The following is an 8,519-nucleotide window of genomic DNA, read 5'->3' as shown; positions in this document are numbered from 1 at the left end:
GAGTTGGATGACAAATTAGCAAAAAGAGGAAGAATAGCGGGACAAAAATGGGATTTACTCGGTAGTGGTTGATCCATTTAGTGGAGTAGATATGAAAAAAAAAAAAAAAAAAACCTTAAACTAATAAAGCTCTTCTAAATGACAAACAAGTTCATATCTGCTCAAATGGGGACATGCGCTATCTTCTTCATTCAGGAAAGAAAAAAAATCTCTTTGATATTATTGGCAATTCTATCTGTATGAGGAATTCAGGATTTAGCTCTCTGAGAGGTGAGAATAATAACAGTGTATTGATGGGCGTTTGGATAAACAGGGAGGAGGGAATTCTGACTCAATTGTTTTCTTCCATTTTCTGTCTTAGAAATTTAAAACATTCTCAGCAATAAAAAACCCTGCTTTCTGAACTCCTAAGAGTACCCTCTCTGTCTCTGCTTCTTGCTCCCTATGACCTTATCCTGTTTATTGGAGACTTATCACTAATCTGTCTGTCCATCAGGACAAGGGAGCAAAGGGAAAGTACTAGAGGAAGAATGAAATGGCTTGTTCATTATAGAATTTTACGAGCAGACAAGAGTTCTCTCAAATGATGCCTCTCAGGAAAGTGTCCAAGTATTTCACTCATAATAATTTGATCTACTGAGACCTGATGCAACTGTTGAGCTAACAAGTGACATATTGAGAAACATTAAACCTCAGGGTTCCTTAAGTCAAAGTGTGTGATCCCTCCCAATAAAATAAATAGGATTTTTTAGATGGTTTGTACCACATTTTTGACAAATGAACATGTCACAGTATAATAAGACCTTGAGGGGTAGAAATTGGGAGGGGGGATGACAGACAGCCTTTCTTCAATACAATAGTTATTGTCTATGTACCATTCCATCTTGCACCTACCAGTAACTCCAAGTTTCTAACATTCTCCCTTCTCACCTCTGCCTCTCAGAATAACTGGCTTCCTTTAAGGAATAGCTCAGGGTTTGCTTTATTCAGAAGTTCTTTCTTTATCCTCAGTTTTTGGTGCTCTTCCTCAGTCTCCTGTGGGTTTTTTAAAATTTGCTTTTGTTTCTACTTCGTTGTTTCCTCCCTGCTTGAGGGTGGGGACTTTGTTCTTTGTAACCATACTACTGAGTACTATACCTTACACAGAGGAGGTGCTTTCTATTTACTTGCTGAATTTAATTTTTAATCGTTAAAGCTGTGAGAATTTTATTAGTCTTCATCTTGCTTGATCTCTCTGAAGTTGGTAGATTATGGATGTAAACTGTTATCTGAAACAAATCTGATTACTTATATATAATTGTTGACATACTCTTCATCTTTCCCAGCTTGAAATTTTCTCTTGCCCTGAATCTTGTGATCATGTTCTCTCTTGGGTCTGCTCTTGAGTTTTCTTCCTCAAAATTCCTGGTTCACTATCTGCCCCTCAAACTTCTCTTCTACATTTTTATCTATTTTATGTATTCCTTTTATCTATTTTCTCTCTAAGTTTAAATATTATATTTATTCTACATATTTCTTATGTTAATCTATACATATCCTAAATGTTATATTTATATTATATTTTATATATTTATATATATTATATTATGCTTATTCTATATATTCCTTATATTTATTTTATATGTATCCTAAATATATTCATTTTATATATTCCTTATATTTGTTCTATATATTCTTTATATTTATTGTATGTATTATATTTATCTTATACATTCTATATTTTCCTTATTTTTGCACATTTTTGGTAGCAAAAGCATAGTGTGAACAGTTTTTTTTTAACATATAGAGCTCTGGATTAGGAGTTAAAAAGATTGGATTAAAACCCCAGCTTAATGAATTAACTCCATGACCACAAAATTCTTTTACTGATATTAGTTTCATTTTTCCCACCTAAAATAGTGATGTTAATAGCACCTGTTTTATAATGTCTTATAATAATTTTGATCTCAAGATCAAAAGAATGAATGAATGAGTGAAACATCTGTTAAAGGCAAAGAATTGTGCTAAGTGCTGAGAATATAAATAGAAAAGTTAACCATTCCCAGGTCACATTTTAATGGGGGGAGATAACATGTAAAGGTGTCACAATGTATGTAAAGTGCTTTACAAACTTTATTTTTCCCTGATATTTTTTCAGTTCTCACCTGCTGTGTTTACTCCTTTGTCTTCTTTTAGTTCATAGTATTTGTTCATTATGTTTAATTTATTTTTCTTCTCTTAGTCACAGTTTCAGGATTGAGAAATTGAACTTTATTCAAACTCTGCTCCTACATTCCTTAGTATAGTGTAGTGGAAGTCCCTGAATAATTCCTAGGTTGAGTAAGTTGTGCACAGTAAATTCTCAGTTTTAGGAATAATCTTTTTCTTGTACTGTGTTATGAAAATGCTTGGTTTTATTCCATAAATTTAAAAAAAAAAAAGACTAAGCTTCAACTTCTAAAGGGATTGTCTGGCCTAATCTGAGGATTGGGTGGGGGCTATCTGGTTGCTAGAGAGAGCATGAGCTGCCTGGAAGCTGTCTTGGCCCTATCACTTGTCTTAAATGGATCCCCTGGGTCACCCCAAATTGTTTTTTGTCAGATCCTTTCTCACATCCCAGTTGGAATTTGTGGGCAGCCTGTATTAAGAACTGGTTTAATCTTGCCTTCTGAATTAGATAGTGATTAGTTTTTTGGATCACTTGCACTGGATATCCTGCACTGGCCCTCTCTTTTGCTGAAAGTTAAGATTGCTTTCATTCCCTTTCCACCTATTCTAGATTTGCTTTGCTCCATAATTTTTCTGGATTCTGGCATGTAAATGATTGAAAAACTGCTCACAGCAGATAGGATGATAATCATAATAATAGTGAGAAGGCTAAACCAATCACCATTTATTTTAATTTATTTTATTTGTAAGGAAAATGATATTTGTGTTGGGATTTCTAGGATAGAAATGGTTAACAGGGATTTGAAAACAAAGATAAAAATAAGCCACTTGCTTTTTAATAGTATATTAACTTTTGCAAAGAAAGCATTATCTCATTATTTCATTTTATCCTGAAAACAACTTTCTAAGATGGTGTTATTGATGTAATAAAACTGTGTCCTTGATCTTTGTGGAGAGTGGGTCACTTGGCCACCTAAATTGGGGGAAATTCCTAAAAATGATTCCTGCCTTCCTACCTGGTTCCTTCTGGAATCTCCCACCTCCAATTAATCTGTGAACCACTTTGGTCTGGGAAACAATCAATACCCTTTTTGATTTGAAAATTAGCTTTGAATCCCCTACCCCCAAACCACAGAAGGCTAATAAAAAACAACTCTGTACTCCAAACCTTTGCTAATTCCTATTTGGAACTGGCCCGTTGGTTAACTTCTCAGTGTGAAAATAAACTCATTTTTTTTTTTTTGTCCCAAACCTCACTTGCAGATTGGTTCTGCAAATTCTTTTTCAAAAACCTGAGACATGGGCTGGGGACCCATTGCAAAAACCTGGGACACAGGCTTGGGGACCCCATCACTGTTAGGGTTATCTCTCACCCCTAAGTTCTCACCCTCAACATTATTATCATTCCCATTTCATGGAAGAAAAAAAAAAAAAACTGAAACTGATAGAAATTAAAAGGGTCACATAGTTTAACGGGTGAATTTGAATTAATTTCTTTCTGACCCAGGTTTAGTGATCTATTCCCACTGTATCACTTTCTACTTAAGACAGAATCCTTTTAAATGTGTCATTAGTTAGGGATACAGAAATATTGGAACTAGGATTAACAGGGTCAAAATTGGTGGCAGAGCCAAGGTGGCCAAGAGTAGATGAACATTGCCGGAGATCTCTCCAGCTTCCCTTAGAATCAATGCTAGATCAAGCCTCTGGACAGATTTTGGAGTGACAGAATCCACAAACATTGGAAGTGTAATAATTTTCCACCTTAAGACATGTTGGAAGGACTTTAGCAAAGGTATATCTCATTGGGCAGGGAGGAAACACAGCTCAGTGTGGTACAGTGTGGAGAAACCTGGGAGGAGAGGAAGGCAATGAGCTTGGTGTGGGGAATATAACCAGGAGCTCTTAGCCAAAATATAGCAGTGTTGGCTACTGTTTCCTAGTTCAGAAGGTCAGGGGATTAGCCGACTAGCTATGAGACCTCCGATGCAACTACAGAAAGCAGATTGTAAGCCCCCAAACCCAGGAATTTGGCCAGGCCCACCCAACATAGTGGGAAAGCCTGTGGCACCACCAGTCCCAGTGAAGTACAGTCAGTGAGAGGTCTTTATTCCCCTGCAAAAGAGCTTGAGATAATATCCCCTGTGCTCCAGGAGCAGAGCTCAGCTTTTAAAAGTGAGCAAAAAGCCAAAAAAGTGCTCTGACTATAGAAATATACTGTGGAGACGGGAAAGATCAGAACACAAATCCAGAAGAGGACAGAAAAGGCAGAATGCCTTCAAGCCTCAAAGGAGGATATGAACTAGTCCCCAGCTCAAAAGGCACTCTTGGAACAGTTCAAAGAGGATCTTAAAAGAAACATAAAAGAAAAATGACAAAAAAGAAATGAGTGCTATGCTGGAGAATTGTGAAAATTTTGGGGAAAGAACTAATAGCTTGCGGAACATACTGAAGAAAACAATTTCTTAAAAACTATATCTGGCAAAATGGACAAAAATTGGCTGAACAAAAGTACAATTAGCCAAATATCAAGGTGGTAAAAAGCTAACTGAAGAAAATAATTTACTAAAAATGAGAATTGAACAAATGGAAGTGAATGACTCAATGAGACATTAAGAAGCAGTCAAAACCCTCAAAAAGTGAAAAAATAGAAGAAAATGTAAAATAACTCATTAAAAACAAAAACAAAAAAAACTCACCTGAAAAATTGATCCAGGAGAGACAATCTGATAATTGTTATTCTGGCTAAAAGCCCTGATCCTGGATAACATCTTTCAGGAAATCATCAAGAAAAAGTACCCTGATATCCAGAGGGTAAAATAGCCATTGAAAGAAGCCATGGATCATTTCCTGAAAGAGATCCCCAAATGAAAACTTCAAGGAATATTATTGCTGAATTCTATAATTATCCACCAAGGAGAAAATACTGCAAGTGGCCAGAAAGAAACAATTCAAACTTTGAGGAGTCACACAATCAAGGTTATCCAGGACCTAGAAGTTTCCACTTTAAAGAATTGAATTAAAGATTCTAGAAGACAAAGCAGCTTGGGCTACAACCAAGAATTAACTATCCAGCAAAACTAGATATTATATTTCAGGGAAAATATGTACATTCAGTGAAACAGGGAATTTTCAATTATTTTTGATGAAAATATAAGAGCTGAAAAGAAAATTTGATCTTCAAATACAAGATTCAAGAGAAGCATAAAAACCTAAAAAGAAAAGAAAAAAACTTTTTTAAATGTTAAAATGTTTATATCTCTTCCTGGGAAGATGATACATGGGATTCTTGAGAACTGTATTTTTGTCAGGGCACTTAGAAGGGGATACTTGAAGGGTGTAGATATAAATTGCCTTTAATGTGATGATATAAAAAAGAAATTAGGGATGGAAAAGAGATTGCATTAGTAGAAGAAAAAAAGGGAAGCAAAATAGGATAAATTGCATAACATGAAGAAGCACATAAGACCTATTACAGTTGAGGGAAAGAAGGGAATGGGATGAACATTGTTTGAATCTTAATCTCATTGGATTTGGCTCAAAGAGAGGATAACATATATATTTATTTTGACAGAAATTTGTCTCACCCTATAAGAAAGCAAGAGGGGAAAGGGAAAGGAAATGGGGAGTCTAATTGGGGGAGAGCAGAAGTAGAAAGGAAAGGCATAAGAAAGGGGGGGGCTGAAAAAAGGAAGGGCAAATTGAAGGAAATGGTTGTCAGAAGCAAAACACTAATGAGGAGGGAAGGGGTGAAAGGAGAGAGAAAAGTATAATTTGGGATAAATAGGATAGTGGGAAGTTCAAAGTCAGTAATCTTAACTGAGAATGTGAATGGGATGAATTATCCCATAAAACAGAAATGATAGCATAGTGGATTAAAAGTCAGAATCCTATAATATGTTGATTACAAGAAACACATTTGAAGCAGAGAGATACATACAAAGTAAAAGGCTGGAGCAAAATCTATTATTGCTTAGGCTGATGTTAAAAAGAAGCAAGGGTAGTAATTCTGTTCTCAGATGAAGCAAAAGTAAAAATAGATCTAATTAAAAGAGATAAGCAAGAAATTTTGCTAAATTTCATAGATAATGAAGTAATATCAATATTAGACATACATGCAGCAAGTGATAGGGCATCCAAAATCTTAGAGGAGATATTAAGTGAGGTACAAGAAAGTATTCTATGGGGGATATCAACCTCCCCCTATCAGACCGATAAACCAACCACAAAATAAACAAGAAAGAAGTTAAGGAGGTGAATAGAATTTTAGAAAAATCAAGTATGAAAGATCTTTGGAAAAAATTGAATAGGGAAAGAAAGGAATATATCTTTTTTCTCAGCAGTACATGACACTTACACAAAAATTGACCATGTATTAGGGCATAAAACCTCATAATCAAATGCAGAAAGGCAAAAATAGCAAATGCATCCTTTTCAGATCATGATGCCATAAAAATTATATGTAAAGGTGTTAAGGACCATGCCTAAGTAAAAGGGCAGGCCAAGTATCTGAGAGCCTCCACAACTGTGAATCATAATACTTGAAGGAGTTGCAAAGCAGCCTTTACTAACACAAGTGTTGCTCGTGAATTGGGAATGAAATAAATTGAAGGCAAAAGGGAAGAGGAGAGAGGTTAGACAATGCAAATGCCTCTAGTCTCCTTGTATAATCATCATCCTCTCACATGAAGTGATACATTCTACAGGTCTGAGTTAGACCTCCAGCAGCCACTGGCAGGGTGGCTCCTGTATCACAACATATGGTGCCCAAAGTGGGGCATAAGAAACAAAGAAGCAGCAGCACTTGAGAGCTATTTGTGAGTAGGATCCTCCCAGAGTTCCTTCAGTAAACCGTGGGGAAGAAAAGGAAGAAGAGAGCCAGTAAGACTTTTTTAGTCCCTTCATCTAGGCATGTTCCTTAACAAAAAGGATTGAGGAAAAACAGATCAAAAATTATTTGGAAACTAAATAATGTAATCCTACAGAATGAGTATGTGAAACAATAGGATCAGAATTAAAAAAGTCCCAAGTATAATATGCATCAAAAAGCAAAGTTTTTGACATAAAATCCTTTCCAATTTGAAAAGGTATTAACTGCCTATTAGAAGAACTACTTTGAGGGACCCAAGTGAATAGTGGTATCTAGAGGGTAAATCAAAGTTGGTGTTGACTATCATTGAACCTCATGGATTTAGGGCTGCAGTAAATCTTGCAGAAGAAACTGAGTCAGAATCAGAAGCACATTCACTTTTAGGCATTATGAGGAGATTAAGCCCAAGGTTCTTGGATGGTTCTTTACCTGATGTACAACAGGATTTGTTCTATCAGGGAGTATTTTAGTCTGTACTCTTTGTTTTTTAAGATGACAGGGATTTTAAAGTCAAACTTTTAGCTAAGACATCCTCTAGCTTCCCTGGAATTCTTTTTGGCTACAGAGTTCTCAGTGAGAGATTCTTGAAGAGTAGACATACATTGGCAGATAGTCAACTTGTTACCAAAATCAAATATACACTTCCAAAAAGGAGTGGGAGGAATCTCTCTTTGTTGAAGAGTAAAGCTTCAGTATTTAAGTAGGGAATATGATGATTCTGTATGTGTAGAATATAGGAAAGAAAAATACAGGCACAGATACTGAGATGAATAGAAAAGTCTTAAGCTTAGTGTTAGAAGGGATTTTAGTGGTCACTGAGTTCAATGACTCCATTTTACAGATGAGGAAACCGAGACACATAGAAATGGAATGACTTGTCCAGAGTCACACAGATAGTAAATCTAGATTTGAACTCAGTCTTCTGGGATATTTCAAGTTTAGTATGTTAATGCTGCTTACGAGGGAGTGTCCAATTAACCGTTATGGACCTATTCTAATTAGAAATACATTTTTTTTTTACTATAGTAATAATCTTTTTTTTTTTAATAGCCTTTTATTTACAGGTTATATGCATGGATAACTTTATAGCGTTAACAATTGCCAAACCTCTTGTTCCAATTTTTTACCTCTTACCCCCCACCCCCTTCCCTAGATGGCAGGATGACCAGTAGATGTTAAATACATTAAAATATAAATTAGATACACAATAAGTATACATGACCAAAACATTATTTTGCTGTATAAAAAGAATCAGACTCTGAAATATTGTACAATTAGCTTGTGAAGGAAATCAAAAATGCAGGTGGGCATAAATATAGGGATTGGGAATTCAGTGTAATGGTTTTTAGTTATCTCCCAAAGTTCTTTCTCTGGGCATAGTTGGTTCAGTTCATTACTGCTCCACTGGAAATGATTTGGTTGATCTCGTTGCTGAGGATGGCCAGGTCCATCAGAACTGATCATCATATAGTATTGTTGTTGAAGTATATAATGATCTCTT

The sequence above is a fragment of the Sarcophilus harrisii genome, chromosome 1 (genome assembly GCF_902635505.1).
Source record: "Sarcophilus harrisii chromosome 1, mSarHar1.11, whole genome shotgun sequence".
In the NCBI taxonomy this organism is placed as follows: Eukaryota; Metazoa; Chordata; class Mammalia; order Dasyuromorphia; family Dasyuridae; genus Sarcophilus; species Sarcophilus harrisii.
The sequence above is the reverse complement of the archived record's forward strand: the minus strand, read 5'-3'. Positions refer to the sequence as shown.